Source organism: Monodelphis domestica, chromosome 2 (assembly GCF_027887165.1).
Source record: "Monodelphis domestica isolate mMonDom1 chromosome 2, mMonDom1.pri, whole genome shotgun sequence".
Taxonomy (NCBI): Eukaryota; Metazoa; Chordata; class Mammalia; order Didelphimorphia; family Didelphidae; genus Monodelphis; species Monodelphis domestica.
This window is the reverse complement of record NC_077228.1, coordinates 2,631,132-2,653,196: the sequence shown is the minus strand read 5'-3', so window position 1 is coordinate 2,653,196 and position 22,065 is coordinate 2,631,132. Positions and strand designations below refer to the sequence as shown.

At 36.8% G+C, this 22,065-nt stretch overlaps 1 protein-coding gene across 4 annotated transcripts in view; it reads right to left on the bottom strand.

The window, feature by feature from the left end:
• Positions 1-22,065, bottom strand: part of LRRIQ3 (leucine rich repeats and IQ motif containing 3) — a 166,436-nt gene that overhangs the window by 133,494 nt on the left and 10,877 nt on the right. Inside the window, exon 1 of one of the 4 annotated variants that reach the window (XM_056814925.1) lies at positions 8,803-9,039. The exons of the other annotated variants lie outside the window; for them this stretch is intronic. The gene's annotated coding sequence lies outside the window, so the exon portion shown is untranslated. Of the gene's footprint in view, positions 1-8,802; positions 9,040-22,065 lie in introns of those variants that run through there. 4 annotated transcript variants of the gene reach the window in all.

Sequence of the window (22,065 nt, the reverse complement as noted above, 5' to 3'; positions counted from 1 at the left end):
GTTCCTGGGAGTTTTCATTTTGGTTCTCTTTCAGGAGATGATTGGGGGATTCCTTCAGATTCTACTTTGCCCTGTAGATTTAAGATATTAGTAGTTTTACTTTAAAATTTCTTGAAATAATATGTCAATGCAGTTTGGTAGTTCAATTCTTAAATTCTTAAGTCATCTCTACTTGATCTATTTTCAAGGTTTGTTTCATTTTTTTCCCAATGAGATATTTCCTAAAGAAAAGATGGTTCCAGTGAAGAGGAGATGGCTTATTCAATATTTGAAATGTTCAAGAGTGAATTTCCCCCCTGCATAACATCCGAAGTCAGAAAAAGTAGCAAAGGATGGGATTTTTAACTGCAAATTTTGCCTTGATGTCAAGGAACAACTTTCTGTTTATCAGAGATATTCAAGAGTAGAATTTGGTCTTTCAGGAAGAAATGGAAAAATCTTCAAGGTAAAAGGTAAATGACCCCTTTGCAGATGTGTTGTAGAAGGGTCCCATTATTGATGATAGTTTGTAATCATTACCTCCTGGAGTTCTAACTCTGAAACTGTGATTCAGATTTTTTTTTTATTTTTAATTTATTTTATTTAGAATATTTTCTATGGTTACTCGATTCATGATCTGCTGCCCCTTTACTCTCCCTTCCAAGAGCTGACAAGTAATTCCACTGGGTTATACATGTATCATTGTTCAAAACCTATTTCCATGTTATTCATATTTGCAATAGAGTGAACTTTAACTGATAATATATAATATATTATATTAATATAATAATATAATAATCCTATCCCCATCGAACCCCTTGATCTATCAAATGTTTTTCTTCTGCATTTCTGCTCCCACAATTCTTTCTCTGGATATGGATAAAATTCTTTCTCACAAGTTCCTCGAAAACTCAGTTACATTCAATTGTGCTAAAATATATCCATCTCTGTGCACAATGTTCTCCTGGTTCTGCTCCTTTCACTCTGCATCAATTACTGGTCATTTCCAGTTCACATGGAATCCCTCCAGTTCATTATTCCTTTCAGTACAATAGTATCCCATCCCCAACAGATACCACAATTGGTTCAGCCATTCCCCAATCAAGGGACAGCCCCTCATTTTCCAATTTTTTGACAGCACAAAGAGCATGGCTATAGATAATTTTGTACAAGTTTTTTTTCTTTATGATCACTTTGGGTTATAAACCCAACAGTGGCATGGCTGGATCAAAGGGCAGGTAGTCTTTTAAAGCCCTTTGTGCATAGTTCCAAATTGCCCTCCAGAATAGTTGGACCAATTCATAACTCCACCAGCAGTGTGTTAGTGTCCCAATTTTGCCACATCCCCTCCAACATTCATCACTTTCCTTTGCTGCCATAATGGCCAATATGCTAGGTGTAAGATGGTACCTCCACATCATTTTTATTTGCATTTCTCTAATCAGGACGAATTTAGAACACTTTTTCATGTGCTTATTGATAGTTTTGATTTCTTCATGTGAAAACTGCCTATTCATGTCCCTTGACCATTTGTCATTTGGGGAATGGCTTGATTTTTTGTAAATTTGACTTAGTTCCTTATATATTTGGGAGAGTAAATATTTATCAGAGAGTTTTGGTATCAAAACATTCTTCAAGTTTGTTGCTTTACTTAAAATTTTTGTTGCATTGGTCTTGTTGGTATAAAACCTTTTTAATTTGATATAATCAAAGTCATTCATTTTACATTTTGTAATGTTCTCTCTCTCTTGCTTGGTCTTAAATTCCTTCCTTTCCCACAGATCTGACAGGTTCTATGTTCACCTAATTTATGATTTCACACTTTATATTGTGTAATCAGGATTTGCTCTCCAGAACTTTAAATCCCAGCTGCCCATGTATCCCTAACCCTAATCCTAAATTCATCTCTTTGTGGTTACCATCAATGTAAGATTTGATGTAATATACAATAACTCCAAATATTATATTTTATAAGATTTATTAATAATCACTTGAAGTAGAAAAAAATAAATAGAAGAAAAACCTGAGTAAAACTCTCCTGCCTCTCACTTCACCCCACCTCCACAAACTGAGATCAGGGGAAAAAGAGAGCAAGGGGAATGCAAGAATTATATCCTCTATATAACATGACAGGGAACATAGGAAGCTGGGATTTAGAGTTCTTGGGAGCGAATCCTAATTATATAATATTTATTTACCCATTTTAAATTTATCTTGGTGTAGGGTGTAAGATGTTGATCAAAACCTAATTTTTCCCATACTGTTTTCCAATTTTCCCAGGAGTTTTTTGTCAAAGAGCGAGTTCTTGTCCCAAAAGCTGGGCTCTTTGGATTTATCACAGACTATTCTGCTGAGGTCATTTACCCCAAGTCTAATCCATTGGTCCACCCTTCTGTCTCTTAGCCAGTACCATAATGTTTTGATGACCATTGCTTTATAGTACAATTTAAAAGTACTGCTAGGCCACCATCCTTCACATGTTTTTCATAATTTCTCTTGATATTCTTGACCTTTTCTTCTTTCGGAAGAATTTTGTGATTTTTTTTCTAATTCTATTAAGTTTCTTGGTATTTTGATAGGTTTGGCATTGAATAAGTAAATTAATTTGGGCAGGATTTTCATTTTTATTATGTTAGTTTGTATTAGCCATTAGCAATTAACTTTTTTCCAATTATTTAGATCTAGTTTTAATTTTGTGAAGTGTTTTGTACTTGTGTTCATATAACTCCTGTATTCCTAAATATTTTATATTGTCTAAAGTGATTTCAAATGGAGTTTCTCTTTTTAATTCCTGCAGCTGAATTTTGTTGGAAATATATAGAAATGCTGATAATTTATGTGGGTTTAATCTTGTACCCTGCAACTATGGTAAAGTTGTTAATTATTTCCAGTAGTCTTATTAGTTGTTTTTCTAGGATTCTTTAAGTATAACATCATATTATCTGCAGAGAGTTATAGTTTAATTTCCTCACTGTGTACTTTAATCCCTTCATTTTTTTCTTTGTTACTCCTAGCATTTCTAGTACAATATTAATAAAGGTGATAATGGTCATCCTTGCTTCACTCCTGATCTTACTGGGAAGGCTTCTAACTTGTCCCCATTGCAGATGATACTTGCTGATAGTTTTAAATAGATAGCATTTATTATTTTAAGGAAATGCCCATCTATTCCTGTACTTTTTCGTGTTTTCAATAGGAATGGATGTTGTATTTTGTCAAAGCCCTTTTTCTGCATCTATTGAGATAATCAAGTGCTTTCTGTTAGTTTGGTTGTTGATGTGGTAAATTATGTGGATGGTTATCCTAATATTAAACCATCCTTACATTCCTGGTATAAATTCCACCTGTTTGTAGTAAATAATCCTTCTGATAACTTGCTGTAGTCTCTTTGGTATTATTTTATTTAAGATTTTTGCACATATGTTAAGGAGATTGTTCTGTAGTTTACTTTCTCAGTTTTTGGCCTGCCTGGCTTAGAGATCAGTGCCATATTTGTGTCATAAGAGGAATATGGTAAGACTCCTTCTTTGCTTATTTTGTCAAATAATTTGTATAGTATTGAGATTAGCTGTTTTTTAAATGTTTGATAGAATTCACTTGTGAATCCATCTGGCCCTGGGGATTTTTACTTAGGAAATTCCTTGCTGGATTGTTAAATTTCTTTTTCTGAGAAATAATTGTTTAAGTGTTCTATTTCCTCTTTATTTTTAATCTAGGCAATTCATAATTTTGTAAATATTCACCTTTTTCACCTAAATTGTCATATTTATTGCCATATAATTGAGCAAAATAGTTCTTAATAATGACCTTAATTTTTTCTTTGTTAGAGATGAGATCACCCTTTTCATTTTTGATACTGTTAAACTGATTCTCTTCTTTCTTTTTATTATATTAACCAGTATTTTGTTTTTTTTCAAAGAACCAGCTCCTAGTCTTATATTAGTTCAATAGTTATTTTACTTTCAATTTTATTAATTTCTCCTTTAATTTTTAGGATTTCCAATTTCATTTTTATCTGGGGGTTTTTAGTTTGGTCTTTTTATGATTTTTTTAGGTTGTAATCCCAATTCATTGATCTCTTCCCTCTCGATTTTGAAGCTATAGGCACTCAGAAATATAAATTTTCCCAAGTACTGCTTTGGCTGTATTCCATAGGTTTTGATATGATGTCTCCTTACTGTCATTCTTTTTAATGAAGTCCATAATTATTTCTATGATTTATTTTTTGACCAACAAGTTTTGGAGAATTGAATTATTTAGTTTCCAATTAATTTGTAATTTGTCTTTCCATGAACCCTTGTTAAAGTATAATTTATCACATTATGATCTGAGAAAGTTATATTTATTATTTCTGCTTTTCTGCATTTGTTTGCAATATATCTATGCCCTAGTATGTGGTTGATTTATATATCTGGGAAGGTATATTCCCTTTTTTTCCGTATTCAGTTTTCTGAAGATATCTATTAAGTCTAATTTTTTCTAGCATTTCATTCACTTCCCTTACTTCTTTCTTATTTATTTTTGCTTCAATTTATCTAGTTCTGAAAGTAAGAGGTTTCCTCCTTGATGTCCTTTAATTTTTCTTTTGGAAATCTAGATGCTATGCAATTTTGTGCATAAATATTTAGTAATGATATTATTTCATTGTTTACAGTACCCTTTAACAGAATGTAATTTCCTTCCTAATTTTTTTAATCAGATCAATTTCTACTTTAGCTTTGTCTGGTATTATATTTACTACTCCTGTTTTGTTGTTTTTGTTGTTGTTTTATTTTGTTTTTTACTTTAGATGAGGCATAATGAATTCTGCTCTAGTTTTTTACCTTGAATCCATGTGTGTCATCCTGCTTCAAATGTGTTTCTTATAAACAACATATTGCAGGATTCTGATTTTTAATCCACTCTGCTATCTGCTTCCATTTAATGTGTAAATTTATTCCATTCAAATTCAATGTTATGATTACTAACTGGGTATTGGTCTCCATTGTATTTCTCTCTATTCCTTCTTACCAGTGTTTTGCTTTTTGTCACCTCCTCACTTACCCCTCCCTCCAATTACCTCCCTCTTCCTTTGTCTTTATTCCCCTTCTACTTCTCTGTGGGGTAAGATAGAATTCTATACTCAACTGAGTATACTTATTTTACCCTCTCTGAGCCCTTTACAATGAGAGTAAAGTTTAAGCATTGCCTGTCGTCACCCTTATCCTCCCCTCTTTCTATATAATGATTTTTCATGCCTCTTTATGTTATATAATCTTCATTCTATCTCTCTCTTCCTTTTTCTCTCAGTGCAACCCTCTCTTTCAGCCTTTGATTGATTTTTTGCATATCATTCATATGCATGCATATCATATCATACATACTTATTGTTCCATATCATCACATTTGCATATATATCATATCATCATAATCAGCTTTCTTCTCCACCCTCTTTCTGAGTAAATTCCTCCTATCTTCTCTACTACTATGAATATTTTTGAGAATTGTAGAAAGCCTTTTTCCATGTATACATATAAACATTTTGACCTTAATCAATTCCTTAAATAATCTCTTTCTCATTTACCTTTGAGGCTTCTTTTGTAGCTCATATTTGGACTTCAATTTTTTGTTTAGGTCTGGTTTATTCCTCAGGAATGCCTGGAAATCTTCTATCTTATTGAATGTCCATTTTCCCCCTGAAAGAATATACTCAGATTTGCTGGATAGGTCACTCTGTGTTTTAAACCCAAATCTTTTGCCTTCCTGAATTATATCCCATGCCTTTTGATCCTTTAATGTAGAAGCTACTAGGTCCTGTGTGATTCTGATTGTAGCTCCCTGGTATTTGAATGGTTTCTTTCAGGCTGCTTGAAGTATTTTTTCCTTTGCTTGTTGCATCCTGAATTTAGCTATTATATTCCTGGAAGTTGTCATTTTATGATTTCTTTCTGGAGGTGATCTGTGAATTATTTTATTTTCTTATTTGAGGATCTCTGAGAAGTTATCTTTGTAATTTCTTATAATATGATAGTCAAGGTTTTTTTCTTGATCATGGCTTTCAGGTAGTCCAATAATTCTCACATTTGTCTCTCCTAGATCTATTTTCTATGACAGTTGTTTTTTCATTGATATATTTCATCTATTTTTTCATTCCTTTTATTCTGCTTTATTGTTTCTTGATTTCTAATGAAATCATTCATCTCTAGATGGTCAGCTCTGTTTGTTAAGGTCTGATTTTCCTTTGTCACCTTTTTGTTTCTCCTTTAATTGGCCCATTTCTTCTTGCATTACTTTCCTTTCTCCTTGCATCACTTTCCTTTCTCCTTGCATCAATTTTATTTACCTTTCCCACTTTTCTTCTGCCTCAATTAATTTTTGAAGTCCTTTTTGAATTCTTCCAGAATCTGTGTCCAATCCATATTTGGGGGGGAGGACTTTGGGGATGTTTCCTTTGCTTTCACTGTTCCCTTCTGTTTCTATACCTTGTTCTTTGTCTCCATTATTTAGAGTTAGGTTCTTTTTTGTTGTTGTTTGCTCATTTTTCCTATCTAATTATAGGTAGAATTGGGGGGATGATGTGATGGTCTGAAAGTTGAGAGCTCTGAAAGCCCCCTCCCCATGCTGATTCAATTGATCCTTGTGATGCTGATAGCTTAAAGACTTGCCTCAGGCTTAGTGTACGTTTTTTATCTCACTCTGATCTTGGTCAGGTCAGGGACTGATAAGGTTCTAGCCTCAGGCTTAGTCACAAGTTTGGGGGGTTTCACTGTGTACTTGATCCAATCAGGTACACCTTCAATTGTCCTATCTTGGAACTCCACCCTGAGTTTTAGGCAAAAAATCAGTACTTAGTACTTAGTACTGTCATCCACCCCAAAGTGTGAATTAAGTCTTGTTCCAAGCTTAGATTAGAATTGTCTGGGCTGGGGCTCCAGACTTCTCTGTGGGTTTGAAATTTCAAGGAGTATGAGTTGGCTTGTATCTCTATTTGCACAGGCAGGATCTCATGGTCTGGATGTTGGCTAGGATATAGGTTACTGTACCTTGGACAGCAGATGATGGGGGTAGGAGGTAGCTCACTCTTGACTTGCTCTTCCCTCCTTGCTACAGCTACTTGCTGTGTCTGCTCTCCTCTTATCCCAATGCCCTAGATGTTTGTTGCTTATACCTTTGGGGTTTTTCTTTTTTTGAAAGTTGTTTCACTTTGTTTCATTATTGGTTCTTTCACTCCTATGTTTGTTTTGTGGCAATATTTTAATCATTGGTGAAAGATATGTAATTTGGATTTCTTTATATACTTAAAAGGACAGCATGGTGATAACCCAGGCCAGACATCTGAAATTCAGCATGTGTGAAACAGAACTCATTATCTTTCCCTTTACACCTTCCCCCTAACTCCTACTCTCCCTCTCACTGTAGAAAGCAATACCACTCTTCTGGTCCATCAGACTCATAGCCTAGGAGAAATCCTGGATGCCTAAGGATCTCTCAATTCTCCATATCCAAGATGTTGCCAAAGCCTCCTGCTTTCATCTTTGTAACATTTCTAAAATATTTACCCTTATTTACCCTGACATTGCCACCCTACCCCCACCCCAGTCAAGGTCCTCATCTTCTAATGCTTAGAACCATGTGTGGGTCTGCCTATCTCATGCCTCTTTCCATTCTAGTCCATCCTCCAATCAGCTACTAAAGTGATTTTTCTCAAATACAAGTCTATGTCACTCAGCCCTTCCTCATTCAATAAATTCCATTGGATTTCCAACTCCTCCAGTATCAAATACAAAATCTATTCCAAAGCCTTTCAGAGCCCTCATGACCTAGCTAAGCACTACTACCATTCCTGTCTTCTTTCTTTTAAAATCCTTACCTTCCGTCCTGTAGTCAATACTGTTTATTGGCTCCAAGGCAGAAGAGTGGTAAGGGCTAGGTAATGGGGGTTAAGTGACTTCCCCAGGGTCACACAGCTGGGAAGTGTCTGAGGCCAGATTTGAACCTAGGGCATCCCATCTCTAGGCCTGGCTCTCAATCCACTGAGCCACCCAGTTGCCCTCCATTCCTGTCTTCTTATGCTTTACTGTTCCTCTACTCTATTCTTTGATCAATTGACACTGAGAGATAGAATGGAGAATTGGATAAAGGCCAAAATAGCATATATCCTCATAAAGTTTGTAATTGATGCAAAGCTGGGAGGGATAATTAATGCCATGGGAGATTTGGGTTTCAAAAGTTCTTGAGGATTTTTCACTTTTAGAAGCTAAAATGGCAAAGTAAAGAATGCTCTGAATGCCCAAACCCATCTCTTAACATCCACATAAAAAAGATAGAGGAAAAAATCCTCAAAACTAAGGAAAGTAGGAGGGACCTGTCTCACTGGGGTAAGGACTAGTAGCCCAGTTCATTCAACACCAGTGAAAAAGGGACCAGCAGAGTGGGAAATAACCAATCCCATGTGGCCTGGGGCAAAATCCTGGAAGGGACCAGCCCATCTCACTTTGCTTCCAAGAAACTAAACTAGAAAAGCAGCCCCCACCCCATTGCCAAGGAGAAGGAATCACAAAGGCCCAGTCCATCTCATATGGCCTGGGAAAGGTACTGGCAGAACAGAGACCAGCCTATATTAACCATAGCCTAGATCAAGGTACCAGTAGTGACTACCTCATTTGATCCTGGAAAAGATATCAGCAAGAACAAGGACCAGCCCACCTCCCTTAGCCCTGTGAAAAGAAACAGTAAAGCAAGGTCCAGTCTGCTTTACATGGGTTTGCAAAAGAAGCCAGCACAGAGTGGGGACTAGCCTACCCCCTATAGCCCAGATAAAGGAACTGTCAGGGACTAGCCTACCTCACTTGGCCTGGGAAAGGTACTGGCAAGGATCAGCCTTCCTCATATAGCCCAGGAAAGGGAATAGCAAGGACCTCACTCAGCCTAGGAAAGGTAATGACAGAATGGAGACCAGCCCACCACATACCATCCAGGGATAGATGTTAGGCAAAGCTGAAAAATGAAAAAAGAAAAGACTTAGCCTTAGGGAGTTGTTTTAGTGGCAGGAAAGATCATAATACAAACTCACAAAATGATTAAAATACTAAAACAAATATATAAAGATTCAAAGACAAGTGTGAATGGATGTTAATCCCCAAAAGAACCCCTGTAAGAACATTAAAAGAAATTTTTTTAAAAATTAAATAATAAAAGAATTGATAGAGTCAGTTGCTTGGAGGGAAAAAACCCAATGAAGAAGAAAAGTCCTAAAGATCAGAATGGATGAAGTACAAAAGTAGGCTCAAAAATATCCTGAAGAAAACAGCTTCTTAAAGAATAGAATTGGCCAAATGAAAAAGAAAATGTAAAAGCTGAAGAAAGAAAATAACTGTCTAAAAATAAATTGGGTAAAAGGCAACTACTGATTCCATTAGACAGTAGGAAACAAATAAGTTCAGGAGAATGAAAAAAAAATAGCAGAAATTCTGAAATATCTCACTGGAGAAACAATTGACCTGGAAAACAAATCTAGGAATCTAAAAATTATCAGAATACTTGAAAGTTATGATAAAAAAAAACCTTGGACATCATTTTACAAGAAATCATCAAGGAAAAATTGCTCTAATATCTTCAAACAAAAGAGGGAAATGGAAATTGAAAGAATCAATCAATCACATCCTGAAAGAGACCCCAAATTAAAATATTCCAAGACTATTATAGCAAAATTCTGGAACTTCCAGGCCAAGGAAAAATGTACTGCAAACAGCTAGAAGGAAAGTTTTTAAATATCATTGATCCAGACAGGATTATACAGGATTTAGGATTATTATACAGGATAATCGTCCTTATTAAAGGACTAGAGAGTATGAATATGATATTCAAAAGGCAAAGTATATGGGCTGACAACCAAAAATTATCTACTAAGGAAAACTGAGCATAGTCCTCTAGGGGGGGGGGAATTATATTTAATGAAATTGACTACTTCCAGGCATTCCCAACAATAACACCAGAAATGAAAAGAAAATGTGATGATCAAATCTGACACTCAAGAGAAGCATAAAAAGATAAAGAGAAAAGTGGAAACTTAAGGGTCTTAATCAGGTTAAATTAATTACCTACCTACATGGGAAGGTAATAATTGAGATAATTAAGGTATCAATGTTATGTAAAATACTTAAGATAATTAACGTTCTCAAGATACTTGAGAACATTGTCACTATTAGGGCAGGGAGAAGAAGTATATATATAAAAGAAAGGGAGTAAGTAGAATAAAATATGATATTATCCCCCCTAAAAAAATAAGGGACAAGAAAGAGGAACACACTGGGAGAAGAGATAAGGGGATAAATTAACTTGAAAGAAGAGGCATATAATAGTCAATATAGTGAAGGAAAAGATGGGGATGATGGGCAATGCCCAAATCTTACTCTCATTGGAATTAAAGTAGGAATAACATTCACACTTAGTTAAACTTTCTTACCCAATAGGGAAGAAGAAGGAAGTGGGAATAAGAGAACAGGGCTGGGGAGAATGCATAAAAGGGTGAATTGGGGGAGATAATGTTCAGAAGCAAAATATTTGTGAACAGGGAAAAGCTCAAAGGAGAGAGAGGGAGAGAGAGAAAGGATAAACAGAGGGGAAATAAGATGAAGGGAAACACACAATTAGTAATCATAACTATTAATGTGAATAGGATGAACTAATTCACACAATGGAAAAGGATATCAGTGTGGATTAAAAACCAGAATCCTACAATATGCTATCTACAAGAGAGAGTTAAAGCAGGAAGACACACACACAGAGTCAAAGTAAGGGTGTGGAACAGAATATATTGTGCCTTAGCTAAAAAAAGAAAAAAAAGAAAAACAGGGGTACTGATCTTGATCTCAGACAAAGCAAAAGTAAAAAGTGATCACTCAAGAGAAAAGGAAGTTATATCATGATAAAAGATATCATAAACAATGAAACAACATGAGAGAGAGAGAGAGAGAGAGAGAGAGAGAGAGAGAGAGAGAGAGATCCAACCAACAAATAAAGAAGAAAAAAGATAGAGTGGCAAACAGCTCTTTAGAATGATTTTATAAGATAGACCTCTGGAGAAAACTGAATGGGAATTGAAAGGAACATACCTTTCTCTCAGCATTTCATGGAACTTTAACAAAAACTGATCCTATAATAGAGATTAAAAACCTCACAACCAAATGTAGAAAAGTGGATATATTAAATGCATCCTTTCTATATACCACAATGCAACAAAAATTACATTCAACAATGGGAAACTCAAAAATTAAAAATTAATTGGAAACAATACTCTTGTCCTAAACAATGAGTGGGTCAAAGAACAAAGCATAGAAATAATCATTTCATTAAAAAGAATGACAATAAAGATACAACATACTAAAATTTATGGGATGCAACCAAAGCTCTACTTAGGGGAAAAATTATATCTCTATATGCTTACATCAATAAAATAAAGAGCAGATCAATGAATTATACATATAATTTTTAAAACTGGGAAAAGAACAAATTAAAAATCCTTAATAAAATGACAAATTAGAAATCCTAAAAATCAAAGGAGAGATTAACAAAATTGAAAGTAAGAAACCACTGAAGTAATAAAAAAGACAAAGAGATGATTTTATGAAAAAAAATCATTAAAATAGAAAAACCATTGGTCAAATAGATTTTTTAAAGAAATGGACAAAATTAATAACGATAGTCAAGGTGAATTCACAAACAATGAAAAAGAAATTAACGCAATTATCAGGACCAATTTTATCCAACCAAATGCCAATAAATCTGACAATGTAAGTGAAACAGATGAATATTTTTAAAATATGTAAACTGCCAAGATTAAGAAAAGAAGAAATACAATACTTAACTCCATCTCAGAAAAAGAAGTTAAATAAGCCATCAGTAAATTCCATAAGAAAAAAATTACCAGGTCCAAATGGATTCACAAATGAATTCTACCCTACTTTCAAAGAACAGTTAACTCCAATACTATATAAACTATATAGAATAGATTAGGAAGGAATTCTACCAAATTCTTTTCATAACACAATTATGATATTGAAACTAGTTAGCTAGCTACAGCAATAAGAGAAGAAAAAGAAACTGAGGGAATTAGAATAGGTAATAAGGAAACAAAGGTATCACCCTGCAGATGACATAATGGACTATATAGACAATCCTAGGGAATCAATCAAAAAACTAATTGAAACAATTAACAATATTAGTAAAGTTGAAAGATATAAAATAAACCCACATAAGTCATTAGAAAGTTCAGTCACCATCAGCAAAGTCCAACAGCAAGAGCAAGAGAAATTCCATTTAAAGGAACTAGACGATATAAAATAAAGTGGGGTTTACCTACTAAAACAAACTCAAGAACTATTTTAATACAATTACAAAATCCTTTTTTGCACAAATAAAGTCAGACCTAGACAAATGGAAAAATATTAATTGTTCACAGGTAGGCCAAGTCAATATAATAGAAATGTCAATACTGACTAAATTAATTTACCTATCTAGTGTTATGCTAATCAAACTACCCAAACAATTATTTCATAGATCTAGAAAAAAATAACAAAAATTCACCTGAAAGAGCAAAAGGTCAAGAATATCAAGGAAAATAATGAAAAAATATAAATGAAGATGGCCTGGTAATATTATACCAGATCTTGAACTGTATTGTAAAATAACAAGCATTTAAAGCAATATAGTACTGGATAAGAAATAAAGTAGTGGATCAATGGAATAGGCTACATAATCAACACACAATAGAAATTGACTATAGCTGTCCAGTGTTTCATAAACCCAAAGATCTAAGCTTTTGGGAGAAGGATTTAATATTTGACAAAAATTGCTAAGGGAAACTAAAAAACAGTGGGACAGAAACTAGATATTGACCAACATGTCACACAATATAGCAAGATAAAAGTCAAAATGGATACTTGAGCCACATATAAAGGGTTATACTATACTCAAAAATTCTTGACAGTTTAGAATATTGGACCAAAAAAAGTTTTTAGTTTTTAAATATATGTGGTAAGATTTGAAGAGATGCAATACTATCCTTTTATAAAATAGGAGGAAAATATCCAATTTTGAAAAAAAAGGGGGGGGATGTAAAATAAAAATGGAAAAAATAGCAACTTGCCTCATAACATTAAAAGTGAATGGGTTGAATGTTCTAGTAAAATGAAAAAAAGAGTGGTAGATTAAAAAAACAGAACCCTACAATCTGTGGCTCATGAGAAATACATTCAAAAAGCAAAGGTATACATAGAATCAAAATGAGAAGCGAAGCTACAACAAAATATACTGTGTATCAGATGAATCAAAAACAAGTGGGAGTTATAATGATATAAGATCAAACAAAAGCAAAAATTTCCAACCTAAAAAGATAAAAACAAGGAAGCCACATTATGCTGAAAGGAACCAAAATGAACCAATATCTATATTAAATTTATATGTTCCCCATGCCCTCGCATCTAAATTCACAAAGGAAAAAATAACTGAATTATGCAGAAGACATGGATAGTAGTGTAATAATGGTCAATTTTTAAAAATCACTTTCAATTTTAAACAAATCTAGTATGAAGATAAAACAAAAGGAAAACAGAGAACTGACAGAATTAGTAGAGAAGCAAGCATTAAAAGACTAATGGCGCTTTCTAAATAGGGTTGCTAAAGAATACATATATTTTGCAACACCACCTAGAACTTTTACAAAAATTAACAATGCATTAGGGCACAGCAATATTGCAAAAAAAAAATGTAAAGAATAAAATAATATGGGAACGTATTTTTTTAATTTTCATTATTATTATTTTAAACCCTTAGTTTCTGTCCCAGTAACAATTCTAGAACAGAAGAGCAAGGCTATGCAAGCTGGGTTAAATGACTTGCCCAGGGTCACAGAATGAGGAAGCATCTGAGATTAGATTTGAATGGAGGTCCTCTGGTCTCTCTAACCATTGTGCAACCTAGTTGCCTTAAGAGCTATATTTTAAATGAGGCTGGGCCTAGGGGATAAAAAAGGGGGTATCAAGGAAGACATGGGCCTCCTCTTTGGGGACTCATGGGACTTTTTATCCCTCCCTCCTACAACCATTTTTTTAAGGACTTGGGGGGCAGAGAAACATGGGAAAAGGCCAAAGGTTATAAAAAAATGAACAGGAAGTCTCATCACAACATCAGAAATCCATCTGCTTTCTCTCATTACAAAACTTTTCTGGTTTGTTTGAACCTTGTACTGGCTCCAGGCCTGTGGAAGAAGACAGAATATAGGGAGGAGAAACAGAGGCAGCTAGGAGGTGGGGAAGCCCAGGTAGAGACTCACACAGGGGCCTGGGAAAAGGTGCATCTATGCTCTCTCATTTTAGACCTGGGCAAGAGGAAAGAGGAGTCAAGGCAGTCATACAGCAGCCCAGGTCATTACAATGAAAATAGTCATGAATTCAGGAAGCAGAAACAAAAGCCCCCGACAGAAATGAAGATTTAAAATGAAGTCTTAATGAGGTGATGAAAGAAAATGATCATGATGAAACAAGAAGACACAAACTGGGATGTAGCTGAGTCCTCTCAGGGGAAAAAATGTATCCATAAAAACATATATAATTGGGGGGGGGGATATAGCATTAATAAGCATCAGAAAAATGAGAAAGGCAAACAAGCACACAAATCTAAAGCAAGACAAAGGAGATATTTTTAAAAATAGAGTAAAACTAGGCAATTTGGGACACCAAAAAAAAAAAACTTTCAAAAGAATAAAGCTAAAAATTGTTCTTATGGAAAGATTAAATTGACAAACCTTTAGCCAAACAGATAATAAACTGATTGTGATAACTGAGGTTCTGTAATGAATCAGAGATCCCTTAGGGGCATCTCTTCCTTTAATCCTACAATTTTAGTGTGGTTTTGTTTGATTGCCTTTCTATGACGATGGCATAGAAGCTTTAGACTATTGTGGTTTGTCCCACATTTCTCAGAGGGCCACTGAGATCTCAGGGTGATATATTGCCTCAAGCATGGACTGGATTTAAGGGAAGCAGAATTGCACAGTCTCTGGCCTCATTCCCTCTTCCAGAGTCATCACCGTTCAGTTGAAGGACAAAATTCAGGATGAGTGGTGATGACCCGGCATGCAGTGGACACCTGGGTTTCTTCAGCGTCTGAACAAGCTGTAGGCACTCCACAATGGCTGCTTCACCCACTTCCATGGCCCTTCATCTACCCATTCCACCAGGGAAAGTCTTCACATACCCTTAACTCATCCACAGGCTTGAGGCTTGACAGTCACTCTCAGCCTGGTTTAGCTCATCTGCAGAGACTGTTTTAGTGGGCTATGGCAGCTGGGTATGCCAGAGCTTCTAGGAGTCCCAGGGGAGAGCCGTGTGAAATGAGACACCAATGGTCAATGCGCCGCCTTGAAAAGGGCTTCAGTAAGCTGCCCCCCCAAAGTGCTGGTCTTCCCTTAATGCCCCAATACCAGGCATGCGATAAAAGCTGCTACTCATTCACTTATTGCCTGTGACATTCTAGACATGACACTAAACGAATCTTAATCTTTTGTCAGACTTCGAATGCATTTGCCCCCTCAGAATGTCAATTGAAATAGCACGTAATCATGAAATGCGTTGTCAATATAGTTATTATAATTATATCTTGTGAGGTCCATCCATGAGCAATAGATCACACAATTTTTTAAATCCTCTTTATTTCTTGAAATAGCTCCTTGCAATTGTAGTCACATAAATCTGAGTGACTCGGTAGATTGAATCTGAAATACAGGTTACATATGGAAGTTATTTAAATGGGATTTCCCTTCCTATTACTTATCCCTCTAAGTTATTACTAGATAGACATGCTGTAAATTTTTGTTTCAAAGTATTTTGTATCCAATTTACAGAAGTTATTTTCTCAATTAGTCTCCTTGTGGGTGTGTGGGGTTTTCTAGTTAAGTCATCAAGTTGTAGATTGTCTTCTCGGTGTTGGTGTTCATGCTTTGTTTACTAATTTATTTATTTAGCCTTGTGGCTATTTCCAGAATGTTGAATCAGAGAGGGAGAAAGGGGATGTTCTTCTTTATTCTTTATTCCTGTATTCATTGAAAACGCTTTGATAGTGGTTCCCCCACCACTACAAATATATATCATCAAAATGGTCCTTTAATACCTATATTTCTTTTATAGGCGTGTGTAGAATTAAATAGTATCGTACTTTGTCAGAGATTATTTTCTACACTAATAAAATTGGATTTTTTGGTGTGTGTTTTAATATGATGAACTGCCCATACCATAAGTCATCTCACTGCATCTTGTCTTCAAGGCTGTTTATTTGGCGGCTTATATAACATTCATCTATATATATATTTTTTTTAAGTAATGCCTTTTGTCTTTCACGATTTGTTTTTTCCATTTTGTTATTTTTGTTCTCCCAATCTATTTGTGTCCCCATTTCCTTTGCAGAAATTCCTCCTTCTCTCTTCACTATTTCCTAATATGTAGTGTCCGTGTATGTCTATGTGAGAGCATGTTCATTTCGTACCGAGAGCTGATTTTTGACCCAGAGTCATTCGTTTCTTTTAAAGGGTTTATTTTTCTTTTGGAACTCTTCTGGGTTTTCCTACTATTGTTCTCTGATTTCAGGAAGGTTGAGAGATTTCTTTTTTCATTATGTATTTGTGTTTAATTGTCCTTTAAAGCGTAATACCTCATTCACTCTATTTTGGACTTTGGCGCTTCATTCTTTCTTTGGTTGTTAAAATCCTCGTTGGTGGTTTATATACTGGTCAGCTAGCTTTGTCTTCTCTCTTGTTTAATATTTCACATTATTTTCTGCACCCCAAAGAACTTTCCTTGGGTTTTCCTCCTGCAGCTTTTGTCCCTTTCTCAGTCTCTTGTACAGACAATCCCTGAGGCTGGCTACATTGGGGTTTTTTTATCAGTATCACATTAGGTGGAAAGCCTCTTGGTCCACAGAGCTGGCCCTAGCTAGGTGATTATTTCCTCTTTTCTTTAGGCACTGATGGTCTCGTCCCCTCTGGCTGCCTCTGGGCTGCCTGCAGCTCCTGTCTTCCTATTTTTATACACACATGCCTTTCCCTTGCATTAAATCAGTTTCCAGGGCTTGTTCATTCTACCTTTCAATATTTTTCCTATCCATCTATCTTTCTCTCTACTTATAGTACACCCAGCCTAGTCCAAGCTCTCCTCACCTCTCACCCATCGTATAGCAATGGCTTTTTAATTGGTCTCCCTGCATCCAATTTCTTTCTTTCTATAATCTCTTCTCTACACAGCTGCAAAATTGGTATTCCTTAAGCACAAGTCTGTCATTCCCCTGGCCAAGAAAATTTGCTGGTTCCTCATTGTCTCTAGGATAAAACACAAACTCTTCTCTGTGGCATTTAAAGCCCTTCACAATTGGGCTCCAGCCTATCATTCGGGCCTGATTACACATTATTCCCCTTCATGCACTCAACATTCCAATTCAACTGGCCTATTTGCCTTTTTCTGTACACAAAAGCCCATCGTTGCTTCCCTCCACCTCTGTGCCTTTCAAACACTGTTCGCCAGGCCAAGAGCATTCTCCCTTCTCACTCTTACTTGTCAGAAACCAAAGCTCTCTTCAAGCCTCCTCTCAAGGATCACCTCCGTCAAGAGGCCTTTTCTGATTCCCCTATTGTGCATGCCCCTCTCATCAGTCTGCATTTCTTTTTAATTGCTTGTATTTATTTATAGAATTCAAGAATCTTATAGGTTGGAACATTTGGATTTGTTTCTCCAAGCCCTACAGTACTTAGTCCTGGCATCTGGAGTCAAGAAGGGCTAGATTCAGATCCAGCTTTAGGGTACAAAGCCATCTGGGCAAGTTACTTTACTTGCTGTCTGCTTCTGGTTTTTTTCTTTTGTAAAATGGAAATAAAAATAGAACCTGCCTCCAACGGTTGTCGTGAGGATGAAATTAGTTGAGCGTTTTGTAAGCTTTAAAAGCACCCTATAAATATGGGTTATTATCACCTTTGTCAATGTTGTTGTTGCTCAGTCGGTGCCATCTGACTCTCCATGACGTTGTGGGCCAGATGGGCAATGGGATTTTCTGGACAAAGACACTAGAGTGGTTTGCCATTTTCTTCTCCAGTGGATTAAGGCAAATAGAGGTTAAGTGACTTGTCTAGAGTCATTCAGTTAAATAAGTGTCTGCAGTCAGATTTGAATTCAGGTCTTTCTGACTCAAATCCTAGCACTCTATCCACTGTGCCATTTGCCCTTTATTTTCACACCATCCATGTTTAATAAATGCTTATTGGTTGATGAGAAAATGGAGATTATTTGACTTTGTTATTTAGCAGCCTAATGCCATTTCGTTTTGTTCATGAGAGCAGGAATGCTTCTGACATAATCAGTCACAGAGACAGATGAGAGTCTCTTCTTGTGGACCTTGCTTGATGCTTCTGGTTTTGAATGTAATCAAGGAGGGCTGGATTTGGCCAGTTCCATTCCTATGAAATGTTGATCATTTTGCTTTGGATGTGTAAACGACCAAGTTCCAAGGGGACCCAGGTGCTCCAAAGGAGATCTGGGCTGAAGTCTGGTGACCTTTTACAGAAAGCATCAGGGCTCCAATTAGAGTTTTAAAGGAGGGTAGTCTTAAAGAGATCCATCCTGTTGTCAGTAAACTTTTCATTCATTTACATCTATGGGGTACGAATTTTAGATCATCTTACATTTTTAATCACACTGTAAAAACCGTGCCTTTGGAGAAGACACCGCCTGCCAGCTTCATGAACGTCATGGAAGCTCAGCATCTTATATGTTTGAAGTGGCACACTACGTGACATTGAAATGACTGAAGATTATAAGAAAAAAGAAGGGTACAAATGCTTTATTGTGTAGATTTAATTTAATTCACTTGCTAGTGAGGGAAAATGAAACATTTGTTCAAGAAATTTCTTTGATGGTGAGGATAGCAAGACATGGCAGACATTGCGTGGATCTCTTCAACAGCAGGAATGCTAACAAGATATCATTTTGAAATATACATTTATTGATATAAATATTATACTTCAAAGTTTATGTGCATTTGATTCAATGCTACTTGTGGGCTCTGCTACCTAGAATCCGAAAACATCACATTAGTCACTGGAGGCTCTACACAACCTCTCTCTTCATCCCCCTAAATAAAAGCCAACACTAACAGCAGCCACTAAATGAAAAGGGGGGACTCTCAGGCATTACTTACAAAAGATAGTGTGGCATACAGAAGCGTTTTATGCCCATTCGGGATCATTTATATTTAGCGTTATTAACAAGACATAAGTGAACAAATTAATTAAATGCCTCTTAAATATAAAACACAGTTCTAACTGCCAGGGAAGATCCCGAAGGTTTTACCTTTCATACCTGACGAGGTCCAAAATGATATCACAACATCAGGGTCAATGAACAGTGGGTCTGCCTGTGACTGAGCCATCCAATGGCAAGCTTGGAAAGCTCTACCCGAGGAGGGGCACAAATACCCGTAAGATCGTTGGGGACGGAGATGTCAGTAGATTTGTGCAGCGCATGTTCCTTTGAGTCTCCTGCAATTCTGCTGTGCTCGCAGAGCTTAGCCCCTTCGTCGATGCGCTCACATGAGGGCCAGTCCTGGGCCGGTCTCTCGTGCCTCGCCGCAGGTACCAAGGTGTTTCAGAAAGTCCTTGAGAATGTTCTTCTCCTCCCTCCTTCTGACCCCCGGGGGGAGCGTGCCGTGTCTGAGTTCTCTAAAGTGTTTTAGGCAAATGTACTTTGCCAGCTCTCTACAGGAAAGTCTGAATCCCGACAGCTCAGCCCAAGGGAGGACCTCGGGATCGAGTACTTTAGCTGGCCGCCGCGGGATCTTCAGAATCTTCCTCAGACAACTCCAGTGGAAGCCCTTTGACTTCCCGGCATGACGCTGCTGCTGCGGCTGCTGTCCAGGTTTCCTTGACGGACAATGGTGAGGCAGCTTCCTCCCTGTTCTCTCCCAGATGCCGAGTTAGCTCTGGTAAGGATCGGTAGCCTGCATCACCTTCCTTATCCAGGTGGTCATCCCTGGAAAGTGCGTTGCTGCACCTCATGGTTCCATGAGATGCTGTTGGGAGAGAAACCTGGTTTCTTGGTGTTCGATGGTCGGGCCAGAATAAGCACAAAGCGCAGAGAATAGGTCCACGACCGGCTGATCTCTGTCAGAGGCTGCACTGAGCGCACAATCATGTGTGAACACAAAGTTGTCCCAACCATCCCTCCACTTCAGCCCCGCCTTGGACCCTTTTCAAATTCAGTTCCAATGAAATCATTTGCCTTCGGGGCATCTTGATACCAGTTTCATCCTCCTGGCAAGCATCTGGCAATGCTGCTGAAAACAGCGACTAAAAAGCATGGGCGTGAGCACCCGGCCCTGCTGTCACTCCATCGGAGGCTGAAAAAAGCACCAAGATGGGCCATTATCCAAGCAAGCAAGCTACCATGGAGCAGGCGGACATACTGATGCACCTCTCCCAGCAATCAGCTTTTGCCAGGATCTCAAAGGCCTCAGTCAGATGGATGAATGTTGTGTCCAGATCTCAGGTCCATTCCTGGAGCCATCAGGCAGCAAACATCATATTGACCATCTCTCAGCCCTTTCTGAAGCCACCTTGGCTTTCCAGTAGGTGACCACCTTCCAGATAAAGGAATGGCCTATTAAGGAATACACGGGCAAGAATCTGCTGGCAATGACTAACAGAGAGACAGGCCAACTTTTTTCCTTTCCTCTACAGAGATGGACAACAGAGGCATCCCTGGTCTCCTGGGGGATTTCAGTAAGCTTTTTATGGACAGTGAACCCCAGGCTCATTCCCTGCGGGCACTGTGTTTTGGACACAGCAGATGCCACAATTTGAAATGAACAGATATTATCTTCTGAGATCCGGTGGAAGGTTACTGGACGGGTAAAATTATTCTTTGAGTTTCTTAGATAAATAAAAACAAAATGACAAAAATTTTAAAGTGAATATAAATAACTTCTAAATTCTTTGAAATATTAACTTTTCTTGACATCTCCTGACTACTTTTAGATAAATGACCTTTCCAGAGCCACTAAATTAAATTATACTCTATGTGGATAACACGATTAAAGCTAGACCCATAAATATAGTTTTTGCTCTAAGTCTGTACTTAAATGGTTCATAACTAAAGAAAAGAAATTCATCTTTAAGATGACACTAGGACTCCTTTATCATCAGTTTCTCTCTCTTTTTTTAAAATTATTCTCTGTACATTAGTAAGGTACATTGCAATATTTGTTTTCAGAGGCTTATGTAAAGGATACCATTATTCCATCCTTTCCAAGTCTTTACTGCCATTAGTCAGCCCTCCTCAGGATTTGCTGACATTTTTCCAATATTCTCCTTTGGGCTCAGCTTTCCTTACTTTTTCTGCCAAAACTCTTGGTTACAACCAAAGGTTGAAAGTCAATCCTTCCCTTTCTCTCACAAATGAGGACATTTTGGTTTTGACATTTCACCAAATCAGAGCTATATAGAACAGACCTCAGAGGTAATCTTACCGAAGCACAAGACATTCAGATCTTTTGTGACCTTCAAGAAGTTCTTTAAATTCTTGAATCCTCAATTTAACCTCTAGTTAATAAGAGGGAGATGGTATTCCCTAGAAATCCCCTACATCACTTCCAACTCTAATTCTTTTAATTCCCTATATGAAATCAAAGAGAAATCATAGTCACTGGCATTTCTAAACATCTACATGCCCCATATTCATCACAGAAGGGGCATTGGACACTAGTCCCCTGACTGGTGGCCCTACCTCTGTCTCACCCCTACAATCTATACTCTATACAGTCTTACCAAATTAGGTGGTGATTGTTTTAATTTTAATCTGTTTGCTTATTTTGTTTCATCTTATTTTTTCCTGAAATTCAACTCTCATTCATTCCATGAAATGGACCATTATTCTCCAAATTTTCCGGGTTCAAAATCTCATTAAACAAAATGTTTTGTATCCATCCAGATATCCAGCCAAGTCCAACAACTGGTCATCTCTAAAGAAATGTGGGACCAGAGACAGAGCACTTTGTGCCTCAACTGTTCCCTTC